The sequence below is a fragment of the Canis lupus genome, chromosome 10, assembly GCF_048164855.1.
Source record: "Canis lupus baileyi chromosome 10, mCanLup2.hap1, whole genome shotgun sequence".
NCBI classification, from domain to species: domain Eukaryota; kingdom Metazoa; phylum Chordata; class Mammalia; order Carnivora; family Canidae; genus Canis; species Canis lupus.
In genome coordinates this window covers 39550839-39575714 of record NC_132847.1, presented here as the reverse complement: position 1 = coordinate 39575714, position 24876 = coordinate 39550839, and the positions used below count along the sequence as shown (strand labels likewise).

The window sequence follows — 24876 nt, the reverse complement described above, 5'->3', positions numbered from 1 at the left end:
TCACTAATTTAGACTCATGAGAAAGTCATTTTGGATTAATGCAACTATAAATTACAGAATATGCTTGAAATCCATATGAGTAACACAGGATGTTTTTGGAATCACACTATTTGTAGGAAAAAAAGATTAATAATTGGTATACTAAAGAGCCCCTCTCCTCAAAACACACAAAAATTGTGCTACAAGCTTGTCCAAATTAGCAGCACCAACTGTGTTTATAAGTAGTTTCTTCTCTCATGTAAGTAGTCTGCTTGTGTGTGTGTGTGTATATATATATATATATATATATATATATATATATATATATTTAAGATTTTATTTATTTATTCATGAGTACACACACAGAGAGAGAGAGAGACAGAGAGAGAGAGAGAGAGAGAGAGGCAGGGACACAGAGGGCAAGCAGGATCCCTGCAGGGAGCCTGATGTGGGACTAGATCCCGGGACTCCAGGATCACGCCCTGGGCCCAAGGCAGGTGCCAAACCACTAAGCCACCCAGGGATCCCCTGCTTCTATATTTTTTAATGGTGGGTTTTGGAGGAAATCCTTTGCTTCACTAACAGTACAAGATAAGCTGGAGCCTGGGGCGCCTGGGTGGCTCAGTGGTTGAGCATCTGCCTTTGGCTTAGGTCATGATCCTGGGGTCCTGGGATCGAGTCCCGCATCAAATTCCCCGCAGGGGACTTGCTTCTCCCTCTGCCGTGTCTCTGCCTCTCTTTCTGTGTCAAAACAGAAAACAAAACCAAAACGATAAACTGGAACCTCAACCTTTGGGAAGGATTATTGATTCTGAATTTCAGTTGAGGTTTCCCTGTGTTAATATCACATGACAAACACCCCTGGGCACAGCACAGAGGAAATAAGACCTTTGCAGCATTCAGGAGTCAACAGATTCTCTTTTCTTAAAAAAAAAAAAAAAAGGAGCTTTTACACAGCTCTGCCCCCTGAGGCCCTGCAGGCCTGTGGTAGGTTGGGGTGGGAGAGGTAGAAGCATCCACACCCCTTCTTCCCACCATCACTTCAAGGATTCCTCAGGTTCCTGTTGCTTTACAGACACACCGGCTTGTACGTGAGCAGAGGTTCGAACACGGCATCCTGTGACAGAGAGAGAAAGTTTGAAAGCCACACTGTTTTACAACAACGACGAGACATGCGGAGGACATCTAGGCAGGGGGAAAAAATATTACACTGATGCATAACGAGGCCCCGAGAGAGTGACATCTCCGCAGGCCAAGGCTAAGTGCATTTCACGGGTGTGCAGCAAAGGGGCTGCCTCACGGGGTGGAGGGCCGAGGAGGGGCCGCGGCCCGGGGGTCACCCCTAGGCCGAGCCGGGAAAGGAGAGCAGCGCCGCAGCGCGGGAGACCAGGGCGCGCTCCTCCAAGCCCGGGTCACAGCTGCGAATGGACTCCAGGCTCGTGAAAGGAGCGCAATCTTGCTGCGAAATCCATTAGCGGTCATAAAAACGCCATCCTTCTCCTCATTAGGCAGGACCGTTCTTTATCGTCTTTGGTTTGGGCGGCGTCAGCGATCTCACGCCCGCCCAGCGGCCGCTCTCAGCTCCGTCTTCCTCCCGCGCCTCCCGCCGCTCCCTTGGGGCTCCCGCGCGCCCCCGGCTGGCCGTGTCCGGAAGTGCAGGGCGACTCCCGGGACCCGCGCGGTAGCCGGGCGCGGCCGCACGCGTGGCCAAAAGGGGCAGCCAAGGTTCCCAGGTCCGGGGGGCGGGGGGGGGGGGGGGGGGGGGGGCCATCCCAAACCCGGGAGGCCATGGGCCGGCTCTGAAGGAAAGGAAGGCCTACACCATCCCCCGCAGATGCTGGAAGGCCGAGGAGCTCTGCTCGCTGGGAGCCATGAGAGTCTGGAGAAAGGTCTTTAAGGTAGGCAGCTCAAGTTGAGGTGGGAAGCCTGGCAACGCTCTCAAAAGAAGAAAGTAGCACTTTTTTTTTTTTTTTTTAATCTCCAGTGTTTGCTTTGTAGGTGAATATTCCTTGATCGTTTCTTGATTACTTTAAATGTCAAAACTGGTGCTTGGCCTAGGGACTACCCAGACCATGCTAAAGTCTTCCCATACACCATTCTTTGGCATTGTTTGAGGATGCTTGGTGAGTGGGAAAGACCAAAGTGTGAGTTTCTTTTTCATTTTTTTTTTAAGGATTTTATTTATTTATTCATGAGAGACATACAGAGAGAGAGAGAGAGAGAGGGAGAGAGAGAGAGGCAGAGACACAGGCAGAGGGAGAGGCAGGCTCCATGCAGGGAACCTGAGGTGGGACTTGATCTCAGGGACTCCAGGATCATGCTTTGGGCCCAAGACGGTGCTAAACCACTGAGCCACCCGGGCCGTCCAAAAGTGTGAGTTTCTATGTTGTCTGTCTTTATGTATTAGGTTACCATTATTAAATGAACTTTTAAAATTTTTTTAAAGATTTATTTATTTATTTATTTATTTATTTATTTATTTATTTATTTATGGGAGAGAGAGAGAGAGAGAGACAGCATGAGCAGGGGAGGAGCAGAGAGAGAGGCAAAGGTTAGAGGAAGAAGCCTGCTCCCTGCTGAGTAGGGACTGAGTGCTCAGTGCTCAGTGATCAGGACTAAATCCCAGGACCCTGGGCTCATGACCTGAGCTGAAGGCAGATGCTTAATGGGGCCACTCAGGCACCCTGAGCTTTCTTTAATAGGAACGATATTCAGATAACTTCAAGCCCAAGACATCTCATTAATGTGGATCTATCTCCTTAATATAAATATATACAAGCTCAACTATAAAAGTGAGAACAAAATACAAACGTTTGGTAAAATTTTAATGTTAAAAATTAAATTGCCTGTTTCAAAGAGCACTTTCTCATTATAAACCTTCCAAGCACAGGATTTATTTTATTTTATTTTATTTTATTTTATTTTATTTTATTTTATTTTATTTATTAGCATTGTTCCACTGCCTTCTGGTTTCTAATGCTGCTAATGAGAAGACTGATATAATTCTGATTCCAAGTTCCCTGGAATATTTGAGGACTGTCCCAATTTACCTGGCATTTTGAAGTTTCACCAAACAGTGTGCTTTGGTGTGGATCTTTTTTTCATTTCGTAAGTTCCAGATTTCTGTTCCTCTCTGGCCCTTATCAGCCTCGGCTCTGAGTCCATGGGCCTGCTTTTCCAGCTTCCAGTTATCTGTGACCCCTGCCAATTCTTACACCTAGGCTCTATCGCCCAGGTTTGGCAGCCTCTGCTTTGCAGCCAATTTTGATGCAAGCTAAGAGTTCCAAATTTGAAAAGAGTAGGGCATCCTAATCACTGTCCCATGATTGCCTTCCCAGAGAGAACATGGCAGGACTCAGAATCAAGCCAGTTTCTTGCACTCTGCTCCTGAGATCTCTTTTCTCATCCAGGAGTTCAGTTCTAAGTGACAACTTCTTTAATAACAAGGTTATTAATACCTTTATCTACATAGCAACATTACCTGCCATTCCAATAGTAGTTGTATGGCACTTCTGTAAAACTTTAAAACTGGAACGCCGGAGTGGCTCAGCGGTTTAGCGCCTGCCTTTGGCCCAGGGTGTGATCCTGGAATCCTGGGATCCAGTCCGCATTAGGCTCCCTGCAGGGGGCCTGCTTCTCCCTCTAACTGTGTCTCTGCCTCTCTCTGTGTCTCTCGTGAATAAATAAATAAAATCTTAAAAAATATATAAAACTTTAAAGCTAACTTTAGATATATCAAATGCTCTCTACTAAGTCATTTTCCCTCCCAATGGAGAAGATACAAATAGCCATCGAGGGGAATTTATAGAGGAAAAACTACATATGGAGGCAGAAGTGTGGCAGCTCAGAGGCCAAGCACTGCAGTCAGACCTCCTGGATTTGAATCCTGGCACTCAGGCTTGCTAGCTGCAGGACCTTGTGAAACTTACCTATAACTCCTCCAAGCCTCCATTTCACCATCTATAAAATGGTGATAATAATAGTGCTAATATCACATAGTTATTACAAGGACCAGACAAGATGAGTGTACATATTGCGTAGTAGAAATGACAGCTGGGACTATTGTCCTTGGTTGACACTAAGTGTGGGCCTGAGCAAACTGCTTACCCCAGTCTTGTTTTTTATACTTGGAAAATGAGAATCCTTCAAGTGCTTGCTTCAAGGGTGTTACAAAGAACACATGTTTGCATGATCATAAAGCACCTACCGAGGGCTGGACCCTGTAAGCACTTAATAGAAGTTAGTTAACTATACACACATCCGTGGGCATCACTCTGGAGTCAGATATTCTGAGCTGATCGAACCTGGTTTTCTGAATCAAAACTCAGTGCCTTGAGCTTCACAGTTACTGTTACTGAATTCAGAGCAGCTCCCCACTCCTTTTATTTTAGACCTTTCCTTTTCATCGTTTGATTTTGTTTTCTGGTATCACTTTCAATTAAGAAGGAAGACTCTCTCAAGGACTTGTGGACCGTATTTCTTTTTCTTTTTTAAAGATTTCATTTATTTATTCATGATAGACTCAGCGAGGTAGGCAGAGACACAGGCAGAGGGAGAAGCAGGCTCCCTGTGGGGAGCCCGATGTGGGACTTGATTTCAAGACCTGGAGATCACCCCCTGAGCCAAAGGCAGACGCTCAACCACTGAGCTACCCAGGCATCCCCATATTTCTTTATTTTTACACTGCACTGGTCTTGGGCATTTTTCGTATTTGGTCTCTGGCTCCCTATGTGTAATTGCTGAATCCCATGCCCTCCCCTTAATTCTAGCCTCTCCGGAGTTTACTTTTTAGCCTAATCATCATCCTCATCCCACTTGTTACCTCCGCTCTCATTGCTTCCCTGGGAGAGTGTCCTGGCCCGGAGAACCTGGGCCCCCTTTGGAGCCGACTCAGACTCCAATCGAGAAACGATGGCTTAGCTGAGTGGAGGCTAAGTCAGGCCTGCAGGCCTGTTTTTATGATGCTACTTTATCATACGCTGTTAAAGAAAAAGGTAAAATAGGAAGTGGAACTGAATGATAAATGCTACCAATAAAACAATAGCATCAAGTCCCTTGCTCCAAAAGGATACCAAATGACCCCCGAAAGACTTTGACTGAGGTTCAAAGAGCTCCTATTTCTGAAATACCAGGTACAGTATTTTTTAACAGAGTAAATAGAGCCCAAGAGATAGTCATTTAAACATGTCTCTCCCTTTCCCTTCAGTTAAGAGGAGCCAACTTAATATATTTTTCTTCCAATTGAGCTCAGGGGACCCTGTTCACTACCGGGGGGCTATAAAAGGCATTTAGGAGGCCAGCCACCAGCACAAGACAGATGGCAGGTTCCGCCGCAATCACAGGTTCATCTGAGGGATGCTTATTAAGCTCGTGCCATTTTCCAGCGCCTTTTGACACACATCCCTCTTGAATTTGACCCCTTTAATTTTTGTGTGGCAACTCGCAGCTCACAATGCCTTGGGGCTAGTTATAATAAGTTCATGTCTGAGATTACACATCTGATATTTATAAAAACACAACTACTCCAGAACTTTCTCTAGGCAGGAAATGACAAATCTTTGGTAAGCTATTTTCGGGACTTAAAAAAAGGCGGGGGGGGGGGGGAAGCTGGTGATGAACTAACCATTGAGAGTACAACGATGTTGCCTTACTGCATATTGAAACCAGTCCCTTCTAACAAAAATGCCAAAAGCCATTATCTATACAATTTAATACTGTGCAGTAAGTCCTTGGCAATCCCCAGTAATCTGCGGCATTACATAGTACTGCACCGGGTGGGACATGAGATAATACGGGCTGACTTAATTAGACTTGGGGATGCCGGGCACATCATGACTCTGTTAGTCCAACTTTGTTAGTTCTCAATGAATTCCAGTTGGAAAATATGATCTCAGGTGATAACATTTCCTTAACTTTTTTGTATCTCCTTTTATTACATCAGAGCAGCCTGGTGGTGGTGGTGGTGGTAGAGATGGTGGCCAGTGGCAGTTCTGGTATGTTTTCTTTTAAAAAGTATTCAACTTCAGTGTTTGCCAGAAAGCATTATTTAAGACTCGGAGATACAAAGTCTCCCAAAGCAATGCTGTATTTTTAGTTAAAGGCACAGATCTTTAATCACCTCTAGAATGAATGAGAGAAACAAAAAGCTTCACCATGATTTCTTGGTCAATGGTGACCTACTATAAAATGCTCGGTTCTGGCTCTGTGAATTATTCAGACTAGGCAGTCCAGAAAAAAAAACCTAAAGTTGATCAAATGCATGACTAAGAACACAACTTTATGCCATACTTTAAAACAGTTTATCTTTAATTCATTTTTTTCTATTTTTATTTTGTAGATTTCAAACATATAAAAAATTGAAAGAATACAGTGCAACATTAAGATTCTGTCATATGTACTTTGTGTTTATATACATCCATGTATAGATCCATATGTAAAAAATATATACAGGGCAGCCCGGGTAGCTCAGCGGTTTAGCGCTGCCTTCACCCCAGGCGTGATCCTGGGGACCTGGGATCGAGTCCCACGTCGGGCTCCCTGCATGGAGCCTGCTTCTCTCTCTGCCTGTGTCTCTGCCTCTCTCTCTCTCTGTGTCTCTCATGAATAAATAAATAAAATCTTAAAAAAATAAAATGTATACAATATAAAAAATTTCTATAAACTTATATATTAAATGCCATTATCACACCTGAGAAAAATAACAATGACTCCTCAATATCATCTAACATCTAGCTTATGTTAAATATTTGTTAACTGTTACCCAAAAACTTTTTAATAGCTTGTTTATTTGAACCAGAATACAGTCAGGGTTTGCACTCGACATTTGATTGTTATGTTCATATAGTTTCTTTTAATCTAGAATAGTCTGTGCAGCTGTTTTGTTTGTTTTTAAAGATCTTAACCGTCTCAAAATACGAAACTAGTTGCTTTGGGGAATGTTCCGCATTTTGAATTTGTCTCATTGTTTCCTTGAAATCAATATCATTTAACTTGGTTTTTTAATTTCCTGGATTTTCTGTCACTTAGGAGTTAGGCCCAAAGACTTTTTTTAGGTATAAGTCAGGGTACTTCACCAACTATGAATTTAACCTTATATTGCATTATTATTGGAAGGTGCCCACTATTAGTGATGCTAAGTTTAATCACTTAATTAAGGTGATAAGGGACAAGTCTCTTCACAGTAAAATATATTTTCTTTTTGTTATTACATTACAAAAAACTATAGCAAATTTGGTGTTACTTAATATATTGCATTTAAATCATTATAGATTCATCTCATTCAAAAATTAACCTCAGATCCATGAGTGAGTTTGGAGTGTGTACATGAACTGTTTAAAGTTGCTTGCAAAATGTTATAGATATGCATATACATAAAGAAGATGAAATTAATGCAGTTTTCAAAAGGGATGAAGATACGAAAGTGACTAAGAACAATGGTTGCAAGTCAAAATGTTCATTCTTGAAGGCTATTTTAAAGATTTATTTCATTTTATTTTTTTAAAGGATTTATTTATTAGAGAGAGAGAGAGAGAGAGAGAGAGAAAGGGGAAGAGCAGAGAGAGAGAGAGAGAGAGAGAGAATCCTCAAGCTGACTCCCTGCTCAGCAGGGCTCAATCCCAAGAGAACCTGAGATCACGATCTGAGCTGAAATCAAGAGTCAGATGCTCAACCAACTCAGCCACCCAGGTGCCCGTAAGGATTTTATTTTTAAGTAATCTCTACATCCAATGTGGGGTTCAAACTCACAATCCTGAGATTATGCTCTACTGACTGAGGCAACCAGTGCCCTCTTGAATTCAGTTTAATGCCATCCATCTTCTTTCTCCTTACTCTGGCAATTAGGGGACAGAGTAATGAGAATTTAAGTAAATTCTACACCCACCCTGGGGCCCCTCAATAAAGCTGATGATTTTCTGACATGTGGCCTCATTGTCACAATTAATGAACTCATCACCTTTGGATGGTAAAGCTGTATGTATGACCCATTCTTACTGTGACCATGACAACATTTAAAAAGCATTATTGCAACAGGAGCATGGGGGTACCTGGGTGCTTCAGTCGGTTGAGCATTTGCCTTCAGCTCAGGTCATGATCCTAGGGTCCTGGGATAGAGTCCCACAACAGGTTCCCTATTCAGTGGGAGGTCTGCTTCTCCCTATCCCTCTGCCCTGCTCATATGTTTTCTCTCCCTCACTCTCTCTCTTTCAAATAAATAAATAAATAAATAAATAAATAAATAAATAAAATCTTTAAAAAAGCAAAAACATAAAATAGTTATGGCTAAATATAACAAGAAATGTTCAGGACCAAAATTCTGTGGGAGAATAAATTATTAAAAAAAAAAAAAAGAAACAGAAGCATGGCATACACATGTACTAGGGGAAACAAGTGCATGAGAGGAGGTGTGGCAGGGAGAGAGTCAGCTAAATCTGTGATCTAAGCAGATCTTGGTACTGATAAGAGAGAGGAGAGGAAGAGAAGGTAGAGGAAGGGGAAAGGGGGAGGAGGGAAGAGCAAAGAAGGACATAGAAATCTAATATCAACAAGTGAGAAGGAGCATGGCACAACTTCTTCCTTCTTGTATGACCCATGGGAATTCCCATAAAACATTTGTTTAGTTGGCCACCCCCTATTATTGGTATTCTATTGGGTCTTATTTATCACATGACTTCATTGTGCAAAGTTCTGTTCTTGGGATAGGGGAGAAGGGGGTGCTGAGCTCAGCTCAGATTGCCCTCTGCACCCTGCTGACTCTTGGGAGATTTTGCTAGAAAGGTCCCAAACATCCCCACACAGCCTTCTCCCTCACCAAGTCCAAGATGGGCCCAGCCTTCTAGCCCTGCCACCAGGTAGCACCACCACCACTAGACTTCGTGGCTCCTTTGTGCAAATGTGGAGAATGGCAACCAGTCTGGGCAGATGAATAAGACAAAGTAACCACCCTGGTCAGACACTCCCAGATTGGCCACCAGAACCTGGCAGGATCTTGGCTCTCCTCACCCACGTGGCTGGGCACTACTACTATTATCTTTAGCACATTAAACAAAAGACCACAATACGTAGATTCAGGACAAACAATTCAAGGAAGAACTTCCTTTTCCTTCTGTTTCCAATATTAGAGAAAACATGAAGAATTCAAGTTTATAAACATACTCCTGCTAAGTATCCCACTCCACTAATAAAGTAGATGCTTTCTGAACTTGAAGAAAAACCACTCCACATCAACCTGGGATTCAGATGATTTTTGGCGTGAAATTTCAGGTTGGCAATTACAGGTATTTCATTCATATTGGTTCATTTATCCCCAATAATGCCTCTGTGTTTTATAATGAAAACCTCAGTGCAGGAACTCTCTCCATAAGCCCATGCAGCTGGATGACAACTTAGATTCATGGTCCTGGGTCTGGTAACTGATTTTTCCTATTAGCTTTAAGGAAATATTTTCTCCGTTATTTCAAGTTTAGTACAATTTAATATGGCTATTACAATATATCACCTCCTCCTTCACTCTACCCCCAACCCACTTTTGGCCGATTAGAAGCACTGTATTCCTTATTTAGTACTTGCAAATCTTTCAGTTGTGTAGTCTATGTAAGTAACTCATGCAGTGTCTAGAACTAAGGCCACTCTCTGGGCCGAAAGTAATGCATCCTGAGAATAACTAGTTAAGCAGAAGTATTTTCCTTCCTATATGGGCCAGAGCCCATATTGCAATCTTGCAAAGAAGAAGAAAAAAAAGACCAAATATCACATGAGGTTCTCAGTATCTGATTTTCCCCGTGATTCTTCCTTTGCTCACTCTGGCACATCCAGAGAATAACGGCAAGGTCAGCAGAGTTCATCTTCATAACCACAGAGCCCTTTTTATGTACCTCTCAGATTAGCCTCTGAACCAGGCACCTGGAGTTCTCTTGTTATCAGTAGCCCCACTACACTGGCCTTGATCCAGGAAGCCTTGTTTTTAAGATGATGGTTGCCTGTCTAGTCAATTAACATGATTTTACAAGTTAACAAGTCTCGAGTTATTAAATACATCTGCCTCCACAGTGGTAGACACTATGAATTTTCTAGATGAACAGATTGTAAGCTGTAACCTGTAGACCAACTCTAGTTTGCAGTTTTCTTTTTGAATAGAGTTTTATTGGAACACTTAGTTATTTGTAAACTGCTTTCACGTTACAAAGGCAGAAATGAGTAGTTGCATCAGACACTGTATCGTATGGCCTGTAAAGCCTGGAATATCTACTTTGCGACCCATTTAACAAAACAGAAATTGCCAACCCTGATCTATACAATAGCAATCTCCTTACTTTTTGGTGTACAGAACCCTCACCATCTGGCATTCTGTTACTGATATATCTTACCTATTAACCTATCTGGGCACTACCTGCCATATCCCAACACAAAGGAATGATTCCAAGGGTAGAAAGTGCAATCATCCTTTAAGGCTTCTGTGATAACCTGACTATAATAAATAACCTGCCTTCTTTGTGACCATACAGTCCTATGAACTTATCCACCGTAAGTGTGATCCAGTCCATTTCTGGATGCCCTTTGCATCTACATAGAATCCACAGGATAGTTATTTCCTGTTTTCATCTTTTTGCAGAATGAAGAAGTGGGGATAATTGGTTCTTCGGAAAGACCTGAATTCTCTTCCAGGCTCTATAATTTTCTGGCTCTGTGACTTTTCGCTTATCCCTAAAGAAAGTGCTTGGCACATTAGTTGTACCATGTTTGGGGAAGAATGTGAATGAAGACAGATCTCACCTTCTTTACAGAGTTGCTGAAAGATAAGTCAGAAGGGATATCCAGCACTTAGTATTCCCTCAGTAAATACACTTTTTCTTCTTGTCCCAGCTAATTCTACTCTAGTCTTGACACCTCCAATTCCTCAATGACCATGACTGGCCTTGAATCCCTAAGGCTGAGAACATGTCTGCTACCCTAATTTCCTTTTAACTGCTTCGCTTACCATTTGATCACACTGCTATATACCCTACTTCTTTCAGGTAACTACTCCCATGATGGCAAATTGGACCAGACTTCTGCTGATTACTTGCTGTCCATCTGCTCTAGCCCTGCCCAGGATCTGAACTTGGTCTAAACATTGTAATTAATGATTCTTGGCAGATACCTGAACCTTTTTTTAGGGATCAATCATCTAAATCCAGATCTTTCTTTGGGTTAATATTCCATTTATCAAATGACCAGTTCCTGACTTAGGTGATGCTTCAGCCAGCTGACCCAGGCTTGACCAGGCTGGTTCATTGATGGCAGACCAAGCCCTGCTTCTGAGTCTCAAACCTATTGTTCTCTTCCATTTGTTCTAGTTTCCCTGGCCCCACAAACTCTAAAAAGTGAGAGAGTGGTAGAACTATATTGCTATATTGCTTTGTGCCCTGCTTTGCTCATACAGTAATAAACATACACTATGACTCTATACCATTACTTATACTGGAAGCATGGCATTTCATTTTATACATAACACTAAAACCTTGTTGTTGGGCATTTGGTTTCTTTCCCATTTTCCACTGTTATAAATGCTGCTTCAATGAGTATGTCCGAAGTTATAATTTTGGTCACATTTTGAATCATTCTTTAAGATAATTCCTGGAAATAGAATAGTAGAATAGCTAGGTCAAAGGGTATTTACAATTTAAAGTTTGTCAAAGTTATGTAACTGTTGTCCAACATTTTTATCCATGGTAGGTATGTGTCTAATGATTATCTAAGAATTTCAAGGAAAGGATAATTTTACTTTACTTTAATTTACTTCATGTTATAAAATAGATCTAGGTCCAGACTATGGGAATGGGCACTGCAAAGAATCTGAGCAATTTCTGTCAATGGAAAATAAGTATGAAAATAGATAAAATTTTTTAAAACAACCATTTTAGGGACTAGGAATAGCCTAAGCTTGCAACAGTTTGATAAGGGTTTATTCATGAAAAACTGCTACTGGGCAGCCCGGGGGGCTCAGCGGTTTAGCGCCGCCTTTAGCCCAGGGCGTGATCCTGGAGACTCAGGATCAAGTCCCACCTCGGGCTCCCTGCATGGGGTCTGCTTATCCCTCTGCCTGTGTCCCTGCCTCTCCCTCTCTCTCTCTCTCTCTCTAATAAATAAGTAAAATAAAAAAAAAACCTGCTACTATATTTAAGAACTGTGAATTTAGAGCCTTCTCATTATGAGTGTGTTCCCAGCCCTTGCAAACATGGGCGGCAAAAATCTACAGCTTTGTCAGTTGAAGATGATGAACTTGACTTGGGGCCTGTGGCAGAGCAGCTAGAAATATAAGGGAGTAAGGATTTTAGAAGTAAGAGAGTTACAGAAGTACTGTGATAATAAATTCTCCATATATGCCTGGCTGACTGCTAACCTGTATGTGCCTGACAAAAATTAAAAGCCTGGGGACACATAAGAATATGTTATGCCATTAAATGTGTTCTGAACCCACACATAGATTAATAACAAGAATGGAAATTTTATGGACTTGACTGTATGAGTGTACCCTATGCCCTGTTTTTGGTTGTGTGGCCACCAAATTACACTGATGCAAGGAAGATGCTTAGAAACTCATACTAAGAAGAAAAAAGGAAAAAAAAAAACTGAACAAAGAGAGTAGCATCTGTATATTATGAGGGAAGAATATTTCATTTCAGACATGTTTCAATATAGGAAATTTACTTACTTACAAAGCAAAAGAAAACTGCCACCACCATCACCCTCCTAATATAAAATAGAATTCAGAATTGCTGTAGAATATTATCTACAATGTCCACATTTCAACCAAAAATTTCTAGATATTCAAGGAAAACAAAGAATGACCAGATTCACTTAAAAACTATATTCAATAGAAATGGACTCCAAGCTGGCCCATATGTTGCATTTAGCAAAAACTTTAAAGCAGCTATTATAAATATGTTCAAAGATGTAGAAAAAATATGCTCAAATACCTAAACAAAAAATATACTAAATAAAATAGATAATGCTAACAAAGGGATAAAAATTAGAAAAACAATCTAACAGAAACCATAAACTTGAACTTAAAAATGCTCAATAACAGATTTAAGAAGAAATATGAACCAGTCAACTTGAAGATAAAGCAATATCTAAGTATTCAGCTTGAAGAACAAAAAAGAAAGAAAGAAAGAAAAATGAACATAGACCCAAGGCATTTCAACATGCATGTCATTGGAATCTCAAAAGGAGAGAGATAAAATGGGGCAGAACAATATTTGAAGAAATAATGTCTAAATCTTACCAAATTTATTATCAAATATTAACTAATATAACCAATTTTAAATTAACCAATATTAATTAATGGGCTAGGTTAATTAATATTACCCAAGATGCTCAATAGATCCCAAGGAGGTCATATCAAAGAAAAACACAGTTTGATAAATCAGTTAAAATGCTGAAAGCAAAAATTATGCAATGGTTCTTAAAAGCATCAAGGGAAGAATGACATATCATATACAAGAAACAAGGATATAACTAACAGCTCACTCTTCATCAGACACCAGAGGCCAAAGACACTGGTATTATGCATTCTGAGGGCTTAAAAATAAAACAACTGTCAACCAGGAATTCTATATTCCCTGAATCTATTCTAGAAAGAGGAAAGTGGGGGCAGCCCAGGTGGCTCAGTGGTTTAGTGCCGCCTTCCACCCAGGGCCTGATCCTGGAGACCTGGGATCGAGTCCCATGTCAGGCTCCCTGCATGGAGCCTGCTTCTCCCTCTGCCTGTGTCTCTGTCTCTCTCTCTCTCTCTCTCTCTCTCTCTCTCTCTCTCTCTCATGAATAAATAAAGTCTTAGAAAAAGAAAACCTTTAAAAAAATAGAGGAAAGTGAAGTACAGACATTTTGAGATAAGATAATTTGTCACTAGCAGATCTATGCTACAAGAAATGTTGAAGCAATTTCTCAAAATGGAAGGAAATGACAACAGACTGTAATTTAGATTCACCAGTAAGAACGAAGAACACCAGAAATGCTGTGTGTGTGCGTACGTATGTATGTATGTGTGTGTATATAATATTTGCTTCTTTCAATTACTTTAAAAGATATGTTTCTGTTTAAATTAATTTAAAATAATTGTAACACTGTATTGGGGGTTATTATTACATTTTCATATCTATTATTATAGATGTAAAAAATGACAAAATAACACAAAGTGGGGGAAAGAGCTATACTAATAAATAGTTACTATATTTTAACAGAAGTCAGTTAACCTCAAGCAGATTATTTTTTAAAATTTTATTTATTTATTCATGAGAGACAGAGAGAGAGAGATTGGCAGAGACACAGGCAGAGGGAGAAGCAGGCCTCATGCAGGGAGCCTGATGTGGGACTCGATCCTGGGACTCCAGGATCATGCCCTGGGCTGATGGCAGTGCTAAACCACTGAGCCACCTGGGCTGCCCAACCTCAAGCAGATTATGGTAAGTGAAGGATATTAACTGCAATTCCTAGAGCAATGAGAAAAACTAAATCAAAGAAATATGGTTAAAATTTCATACTGAAAAATTTTGTCTATAGAAAACAATGTAAAGGCAGGACAGAAATGCAACAAGAAAAGCAAAATGTCATTCTAAACTATCATCATACCAATAACAACATTAAGATGAGAATTGACTAAACAATCCAACCAAAAAGTAGGGATTGTCAGGCTAGATTTTTAAAAAGGAAGATCTAAAAAAACAAAAAACTCCCAAGATCTAAGTATATGTGTAGTCTACAACAGATATATTATATATATTTAAAAAGATATGTTTTAAGTAAAAATATACCATGTAAATGATAAGCACAAGATAGCTGGAGAAGCTGTATTACTTTCATACAAAACAGGTGTTATACAAAAGTACTGATAGAGAAAAAGAGGAACATTTTATAAAGATAAAAGAGTCAACCAAAGATATACCAATTATAAATGTATATGCACCTATGTACCTAACAATAGAACTCCAAAGCAACTGAGGCCAAAATCAGAATTGAAAACAAAAATAGACCAGTCAATAATTATAGATGAAGATTTAAGTTCTCTATAAGCAGTTATTAGGACAGGAAGATTGAAAGTCAGGAAAACTACAGAAATTTTTTAAACCCTATACAGTGTCTGACCTAACTGACATCTATAGAGAACTCCAGGTAATAACAAGTAGATGTTCTTGTCAAGGGCAGATGGTGCATTCACCAGCACAGCTAGGTCATAAAATAAGGTTGAATATATTTACAAGAGTTGAAAATAAGTGTAACAACAACAGAATTTAATGCAAAATCAATGACAGAAATTTAAGAAACATCCATATATTCTCACAATTCAAAATAACACATGGGTTATGTGTGCATAACAAGAGAAATGAAAACACGCCTGCCTCAAGACCTCAAGACCTAATACAAACAGAACAGTTTTATTAGCAATAGTCCCAAACTGGAAACAGCTTCAAATGCCCATGATTTAGAAATGGATTACCAAATTCTGATACACTCATACAATGGAATACTACTCAGCAATAAAAAGGAATATCGGACTTCTCTGATACATACAAGAACACGGATGGCCTTCAAAAACATCATACTATGTGGAAGAAGTCAGAGACACAAGAAATCATATATCATCTGGTTCTACTTAAAGTTCTACAAAAGGCAAATCTATGGTGACAGAGAGAAGAGCAGCAGTTGCCTAGGGCTGGGGTGGCAAACTGCAAATGGACTGAGACAACTTTTTATGGTGATGAAATGGTTCTGAAACTTGATTGTGGCTGGTGGGAGTTGGGAGGTGACATACGTGTACCAAAACGCATAGAAGCATATACTTAAAATGGGTCCATTTTATTTGTATGTAAATTATAGTCAATAAAAACTGTAAAGTAGATGGGTGTCAAATGATGCCAGAGTACCGTGAAGAACAGTTTTTATAAATAGCCATAAAGTAATGTGCACGATAATGGGAGTAAGCGAAAAGCTCTTGCTCACTCTCATTTCACTGCTTTAAACTTCATTGTTAGAGGCAATAACTAAGAGGTCTTTCGAAATTAGTTTTTACTCTTTCTCTAAATACTCCCAACTGAATAGTATTGGTTCCTTCATATAAAATACCAAATACAAATTCTGCCCAGATGGACAAAAGATGTATTGTCTTCAAACCACTGGGTTGGCTCTCTTATAGTTAACTTTTACTTCAGATAGCCAAGCTTAAAAGCAACCAGATGAAGTTTTATGGAATTTTGTAAAGGGAGGGAAAAAAGAAGACTGCGATGAAGAAGAAATAATGAAAACAACTTTTGCTCATGGGAGGAAACTTTCTGTGCCAACTTTTAGTCCAGAATGATCTTTTGTTGGCCAAATTCCAAATTCCTCTGAGTACAGGCTTATAATGGAAGTGCTGACACAATCTCAAATGTAGCGCTACGAACAGGATGATATAATAAATGACAGGTAAATCTACTTACTATCTTTTATGATAGCCTCCTTCCTTTGCAACAATTCAACTCATTTTCATTTTTGTTGTTATTGCAGAATTACACTAGAAAAGTGGCTGAAAATCACATCTTTTCCAAACTCTTGTTTTTAATGTACTCATTATATAATAAAAATTAACCTCTGCTGAAATTTTTCAGACTTTTTTTTCTCCCTACATTGGTATGACAGTTGTTCTTTTTGTTTTGTTTTGTTTTGTTTTTGCATCAGGTAAGAGCTTGCTTTTCTTTCACCCATTTCTGTTGTCTTCTTAAATAATTCAAATATTGCAGAATTCCTAGTAAACTACTAGCCCCTTACATAAAGATATCATCAATTTCTGTAATTGAAAAGAATCTAGATGAATAACTGTTATTTATTTTGAGGAAAGAAATATTAGCTCAGTTTGCACATGTGTGCTTTTGTACTCTATTTCATGCTATATGAAGAATTGGCCAACCAAACAATGTTGCATTATTATCATATGTTAATCTGAAGTTTAATGTGTCAGAGGAAAGAACATTAGATATCATGTATTATTTTTTAAAATGTCTCAAATAAACCATCTAGAGATTGGGTTAATGATTCAAGCTTTTCCATAACTACTTGGAATAATTGGACTAAACTGCTTGCAAGGGAATTCATAGTTCTTGCTTTTGAAATGCAAGTGTGGGATACCGAAAACTCTCCATTCAGAGTTTCTCTTCCACGGACTCATCTTGGACTCACCCTCCAAATTATTTAAGCCTTAATGTTAAACAGGTCTTTCAAATTATGATTTGTGTGCACACAAGGGACATGACTTACATTGTTAAGAGAAGCATACCTGAGAATTTCCTGAATTTAGTGTATATAAAAATCTCTAAGGGTCTTTCTGCACAGTTGACAATGATTAAGATGCAGACATTCGATATTCAACTGTGGACAACTGATCAGTCAAAATTGGGTAGCAGACTGTGGAGCCTTCACATTACATATTGTCCATCGAAATCTAGGTCCCATCCAAGGAACCAGATGGAGTTTACCACATGGCTGGCACCGTGGGTGGAATGAATCTGGTTTCAACTTTCAGGGGTGTTCAACACATAAAACCTGCAATCCTAATGGTGCTGCCATTGACACTCGCTGGTAGAGTAAGAATGATGGCAAGTACTAAATCAGCTAAAAATACATTCTTAAATTTGGAAGATGACTATAACCAGAAGTCTGTGTAGCCAAAATTAGTAAAGACACTGGCATTACTCCTGACCAATTTTCTATTTCTTTGCATATTAATAAATGTCTTAATTTTTGTGGGAAAGTAAAAGGCCCAGTGGCTGCTATATCCCTTCTGGTATATAATATTAAAAGTGCTCCACTATAGAGGTCAACACCATGGTTAGGTATATGTCTTGGACCCTTTTGTCCTCCCTATAATCATTTTGGTAGAAACAAAAGGATAAGTGTGTCTATTTCCAGTATCCCAATCCCATTTCCTTAAAAAAAATTCTCTGTTCCTCCATTACCTTACAATTTAGACAAATGATGCCTTACTCAGTAAAAATAATAATGTGAGTGTTCTCACTGGGCAGCATATGAGGTACTACAAAACTCTGTACAGATTTTAATTGCTTTGAGCTCAAAAAAGGAAATGACTCCTTTAGTGATACGGGAAGGCTTCATAGAGGAAATGGGAACTGGGTGGAAAATGGGTAGGAAAGGGATGGGTAGATTTTATAAAGAGACATGAGCATCTAAGATGGCCTTAACAGTGACCAGGAAAACCATTTTCTGGGAAAAGGAGGATACGAATAGGTCAGCATTCAGGGAATATATGTGCTTTGTACATCTATAAATCCTGCAGCTTTAATATGACTCTCAAAAGATGCCTTCACTTAGATAAATTCTAAACATTTAGCATCAAAGATAATAGGAACAAATCTCCCATTTTATAACGTCTGTTTGGGACATTTTTTACGTCCTATATTTGTTAATGTGATGCTAGGTGCTGGAACTGATAAACTCCCCAAATTCCATTAACACAATAAACATTTATGTCTTACTCCTGATACAGACTTCTACAGATATTCCCAGTTGTGTGTGTGGGGGCTTCCACTTCCCTACCGCAGAGTCATTCTGAAACTCAGGGTCTGTCTTGTGGCACACCCCTTTCTAGGGTCTTAGAGATCTCATTCAGAAGAACAGGGAACAACACCATGGGGAAGATGCACCTGCCTCTTCAGTACTTCCCAGAAGGACATACATCTCTTTCATCATATTTCCTTTCACTAACCAGTCAGTGTTCTAATTATATACAAGGAGACTGGAAAATGTGGTCCCTCACTAGATAGTTACTTTCCCATGATGACTTAAGATGAAAGTCTGATGGTCAGCTAGCTGTCCCTACTTCACCTCAAAACAGTATATATGTTTTAGGTCCTTATGTCTAAATAATATTGCATTTTTTAATAAAAAGCCCAATAAGGTAATATGTCAACTGCATTATGATAGAAATGTTAATAAGACTTACCTAGGAGTCAATCATTCTTAGATTAATATTCATATTTATTAGCTGGCCTTCATTCCATTCACTTATCACCCTATAAAGACCTTATCAGGGATTCAACTCCCCAACAAAGACTTCCTGGCTCAAGAAAAGGATAATAAGATAATTCTGTCTTTGTGGATGTTTGTATTCCAGTTTAATTGTCCCACTGGAAATTCTTTTGGCTTCTCATGGGAAAGAGTCTAGTACAGACAGCACCAGAACATAAACTCCTAAAAGTTGCTGTTCCAAAATCCTGGTCCCTGAGATTCACTGTGCAGAGCCAGCAACACACCCATGAGAAAGTAGGATATATCTAAATAAGCAGCTGGGAGACACAAATAAAAAAATAAAAGATGAAGTGGAAATAATCTCTCCTCAGAGTTTCCCACTTTGGTTTGTGGTAGCACTTCCCAATTGGTTCAAGTTCTGGGAAAGGTTTAGGGTTTGGCCTTGAACAGCACCCAAACAAAACTGCAAGGGACTTGTCCATACTCTTTTCCAAGCAAGTGGCCCTTTATGGTTCACTACATGTTTCAAATAGGTCAGTTATAAAATGAAAAGAGACATTTTTTGCAAAACCAATTAGTGACCGAGATGATTGTGCTCTAATTATTTCTATGCTTTAATGGAAAATTACTACCAGGTTTATCAATAATGAGAGCACCTTACCCATTCTTAGAAAACTATTATATATCCTCCCTTTGGCGTTTGTTTGTTTGTTTGTTTACTGGTGCTTAATTGTCGGGTATTTTTATTTGATGTTTTATGTACTTTCCCAGGACTCGAAGTTTCAAGTTTATTTGAAGAACCTATAGAGAAGGTCTCAAGAAATCCCTGCAGAAGGATCCTAATATTATTCCCTCATTTGGTATGTGTTTATTGAGCACTTATGACATAGAGACCCTATGCTAAGTTCTTTGAAGTATACAATAGTGAATTGACCCCTTCCCTCAAGGAATTTATAATATAGCTAGAGAGATGATATTTATATAAATAACTATAAAACAAGAGGCCAAAAATTGTATTTGGCATGATATCACTTCATATTACCTCATCCTATAGAATATTTTCCATAGCATGAGAAGGGATTATTTATCATTGTTATATAAATGTTGACCAAAAACATTTTAACACATATCTGGTTTTCTCTCTCTCTTATGTCTATGTGATAATATAGGCAGACCAGGATATATATACAATGTTTTATACAGAATCTCAGAACTATAAGAAAAACCATTTTGTAGGTAGACAATCTCTTCTCTATAGGGTCCTTTGAAATTTTAAATACTCCTGAAAGTTTAGCTTAGTGAAGGATATAGGTTCATTTCTGAAGGACCTCAACACTCAATTTTATGTACCACAGCAGAAAAAGAACATAAGAAAATATCCAATGAACTTTCACCCAATTGCTTTGCTTTCCAATGGCAAGAACAGACAAAAGATCTTACTAAGATCTTTTGAAATAGATTTTTTTTATATAAAAAGAAGCTCCTTGAAATGAGCTTTTTTTTTTTTTTTTTTTTTTTAAGAAAGGAATCACCCTGTGTGATTTAGAAAGAATCTATTTCAGCTTTCCTCCTTTTAAAATACACACTGACAATGAACTGGTCTGTCAGCTGAAAAGGTATATGGTGATTTACAGAAGACTCTACTGCCTTTCTCTCTTCCTCTTTCTCTCTGGCCAACCCACACTGCTAGAAGAAAGGAAGAACATATTCCCTAGGGCGTAGAGAAATGAATGGAGGCATTGTCCCCCCAGAGAGGACAGGAATGCTTCACCCATGTGTCATAGTTTTTTTGCCAATGTCCCCTCTCTTTCTTTCCCTAAATATTTTTAAATAACTAATATCTTACCAAATGGCATAAAAGAGCAATTCTGGAATCTCATCATATGTAGTTTTGTGGAGCTATTGTGATTTTGTGAGTTAAAATTGATAATGAAATCAAAGTAGAAAGAAACTAGCAAAAGGAAAAAGATCAGTGATGTTTGGACTAATACATATCAAAAGGAGGACATTTTGTTCACAAGTGATGTGTTTGTAATCAATACAGGTACCAGTGACTCCAAACACAAACTTCTGAATATAGGTAACAAGGAAACAAGAGATAATAGAATAAAAACAGTGACCGAAGCACCAGGTAAATTGCATTTCAAATGTTCAGCATAATATTCAGCTTCCAAAGCTTATACTAAAAGACACATAATCTAATGTGGCTAGTGATAGCAACAGAAGGTTCATATCTTCTTGGCTTGTTTTGAAAATTTAATAGAAGTATCTTTAGTATTTTAGTTCTCAGCATAATACTTACATGTTTTAAATTTACACATTTATTTTGTCAAATACAACTTAGAAACTGGTGAATCTAAATGTTTAAAAATAAAGTTGATTCCAGAGTTTATGCTGATAGAGATGAGTGAGATGATGAGAAACTAGACCTCAGAGTAAGAAGACTCCTAAAGAATCTTTCATTCAAAGAGGAATGCATGTATCAAAGGCATCGCAAGAAAATATTTTGGCTTCTGGACTCAGTGTCTTACTTTTATAAGATTAAGATTTTTTTTTAAACAGGGTAAATAGCCTCTGAGTAATCTGAGAAAAGCAAAAGTGCTTATAATTCATAACTTAATTTCCCAGTACTTCTCTAAAAGTAAAATAAAAAACAATACTCAGAAAGATGGTTTAAGAATTGATTTCTTTACATCTAGAATGTTTATAGATTGAATTTTGTCTATTCTTTTCTGTAGCTTTCAGAGTGCTTGCCTCTTAACTAAGAACTCCTGTGGATCTGAATACAATGACAAGTTCATTTCTGTAAGCCATGCGCTGAAGCATGGTAATGCACAAATTTTACATTTCCTGCCATTTGTCCACTCTTCTGGTGGCAAGAAAAATGTGTTTCTGATAAATTTCTGAGTATGAACTAATCTGAATTCAATTTGGCCACTTGCAAGACTCAGGTCTTCTGTTTACCAGCTCTCTCACCTGTAAGAACTATAAAAGATAAAAGCTCAAAATGTTACCTTTTAAATACCATCTGGAACTGAGCTTGGCTGATACCCATACTATGAGGTAAGAAAGCACTGCATGACTGACTATATTGCCTCTGAAAATAGTCCCCAAATGACACTGCACCTAACTTGGCCTTGGGAGCCCAGACATGATTCAAAATAGCTCCAGTGCACTTGGGAGAAGAGTCGTCTAAAGTGATGTCACAAGGTCCTGCATGGTATGCCAGCTAGATGATATTGCAATTCTTTAGTTAGAGCACACAGAAGTCAGATCAAATACAGTAGTGGCAGGATGCTGTGGCCTGCAATACACCATATAGCTGAGCATGCTCGTTCCTGCTGTGCAGTGTCTGCAGGTTGGGAACTAAAAAGATTAGAGGCAATCCTGTTCTATCAGTGAGGACCCAGAAGTGGTCATCTCAAGGAGCTTGGGCCTGGAATGTGATTGCTATTTGGCAAACTCAGGCCCAACCAAGTGAACAATTGATATGAAACACAGACATAGAAAAAGTCCAAAGAGCCAGAAGTTGGTCATGTATACTCAATGGCCAGTAGGGTTAATCACTATGGTCCCTGAAGTGAAACGATCACCATAGTGAAGATGATGGATACAAGTACCTTAGGGACACCTAGATTCTTCTGTGCTAGCTTTATATATATAAAAATGCAACAAACCAAACTTCTGATCCTAGTTTTAACATTCCCAGAGCTCACCCATAGGGAGAATGCCTGACCCTTCCTTGACAGTTTATATGACACCAGGAACCCATAAAGTATCATTCTTTATTATGAGCGAATATCCGTATTCACATCTACTTAAATTGGTTTGGCTGCTAAGTCTCATTCAGTTCTCAGCCAATCCATTCTGGATTATAAAACCATAGTTGTTTTTGGACTGATGACAGACTCCAGTCCATGGTGACTTCCACAAGGTGATGGCCTCCTGGACTCATCCCCCTTGCTGTAATAATCTGCCCACCAAACCACAATTTACCTAGGTGGGAAAGCTATGCTAGCATAGAAATAAAAATGAGAAAATAATCAATGTTTTCTAGGCAGAAGACAAGACAATTAGAAGTGCACAATTAGAGGGGTGGCTTTCACTGTTCTTGGAAATTATATGTTTGGAATATAAATGTGTAATAAGAATAATGCTGTAGTGCTATAAGCTTTTTAAAATTTGAATGTTTTCTTAATAATGAAATTAGTATATTATTTTTGCTTTCAATTTTAATTGTTTTTTATTCTAAATTTAAATTATTTCACTTTAATGTCAAAAATATTGCTCTAAAAACACAGTGAGTTCCCTAGTGTTCTTGCTGGCAGCTGCTAGGTCTATCTTTCACAGCACGGGTTTCCTTCTGGGTGATGGTTATGGTTCAGGTAACATGGTTGGTTCTGTGCCATATCTGAAAACTCATAATAATAACTGGTACTTTAACACAGTTTTCTCTTAATTTCATTTTTTTAAACATTTAAGTGTTCTCCTTCCTTTTAGAATTGTACACCATTTATGCATATTGTAGTTTATTTTAATAAGGCATTTTTGTGAAAATCTCTCAATGTTCATATAAATACAACAGCTAGTATATTCTTTTTAAAAAATAGTCAACACTCTTAGCAGATTGTTAAATGAATGTACCATGTTCACAGAGTGCTCAGCATTATGCTGAATATTTTACTATAGCTTATTGATTCAGTCATCCAACAAATATTTACTGAAAATCTATTAGTGCTAGGGAATATAACAGACAAAACTCCCTGGCTTCATGTAGTGGAAGAAAGAGACAAAAGATGAGTAACTAAAATAAACCGTGTGCTAATAATAAGCATTCGAAAGAAGGAATGAATCATCAAGAGGGATCTAAAGCTTTGGTGCTGGGTGGGGTGTTACTGAAATCCAGATGAGGTGATCAGGGTAGGCCTCACTGGGAAAGTGAGCCTTGAGTAAAGACATGGATGAATTAAGAGAGCACGAAAAGCAGATATTTGACAGCAGAGCATCCAGGAAGAAGGAACAGCAAGAGGACAAGCCCTGAGGTCGGACGTGCCTGGTATATTCATGGAGCGAGAGGAAGCTGGCCTGTCTAGAGCCCTAGAATTTTACAGCACTTTTCATTAACACTTTTCTTTAAACAAATCTTTGGAAAATACTATCATTGTGGCTACTGCTAATACCAGCATAAACATTTACTGAGTACTTACTATCAGTCAGACACTGTACTAAGCACTACACCTTACTTAGCCCTTATGACAAGTTTGTAAAGCAAGTTACAAACTATTATAACCATTTAACAGAGAAGGAAAGGTTTGGCAAAATAGTCACTTGCTCGAGGTCACATGGTAAGTAATGGAGCCAGAATTTAAATCGAGAGTCTGGATCTAAATCCAGAGGCTCCAGTATGAAACAATATCCTATACTTCAGTATGTGTGTGCGTCTGTGTGAGAGGGAAAGATAGAGAGGGGGGTTGGGGAGGGAGGGAGAGAGGTTCTTCAAAATTTGCCTACTTCCACCATTTGTATGACAAGGCCGATTTTGGTTTGGATGTTCATTAAGTATGAGGAAATAGGCTATGATAAACATTAAGTCAAATGTCCATCAGTGGATGAGTGGATAAAGACAATGTGGTAATACATATAATGGAACACTATTCAGCCTTAAAAAAAAAGAATATTTTGCCATATGCAACAACATGGATGAACTTTGAGAACACTATGCTAAACGAAATAAGCAAGTCACAGAAAAACAGACACCACATGATTCCACTTCCATGAACTATCTAAAATAGTCAAATTCAGAGAATCAAAGGATAGAACACTGGTTTCCAGGGGCTAGGGGAAGGGAAAATGAAGAGTTGCTCATCACTGGGCTAGAGTTTCAGTTAAGCAAGATGAGTA

At 38.8% G+C, this 24876-nt stretch overlaps 1 protein-coding gene and 1 long non-coding RNA gene across 4 annotated transcripts in view; one reads left to right on the top strand and one right to left on the bottom strand.

The window, feature by feature from the left end:
- Window positions 1-24876, bottom strand: part of ADAMTSL1 (ADAMTS like 1) — an 872407-nt gene that overhangs the window by 514904 nt on the left and 332627 nt on the right. The gene's annotated exons all lie outside the window — the stretch shown is intronic.
- Window positions 1616-23203, top strand: LOC140640930 (uncharacterized). The gene is made up of 4 exons (XR_012037532.1): window positions 1616-1877; window positions 19747-19835; window positions 21020-21106; window positions 21714-23203. It is a non-coding gene; the product is annotated as an uncharacterized lncRNA (long non-coding RNA).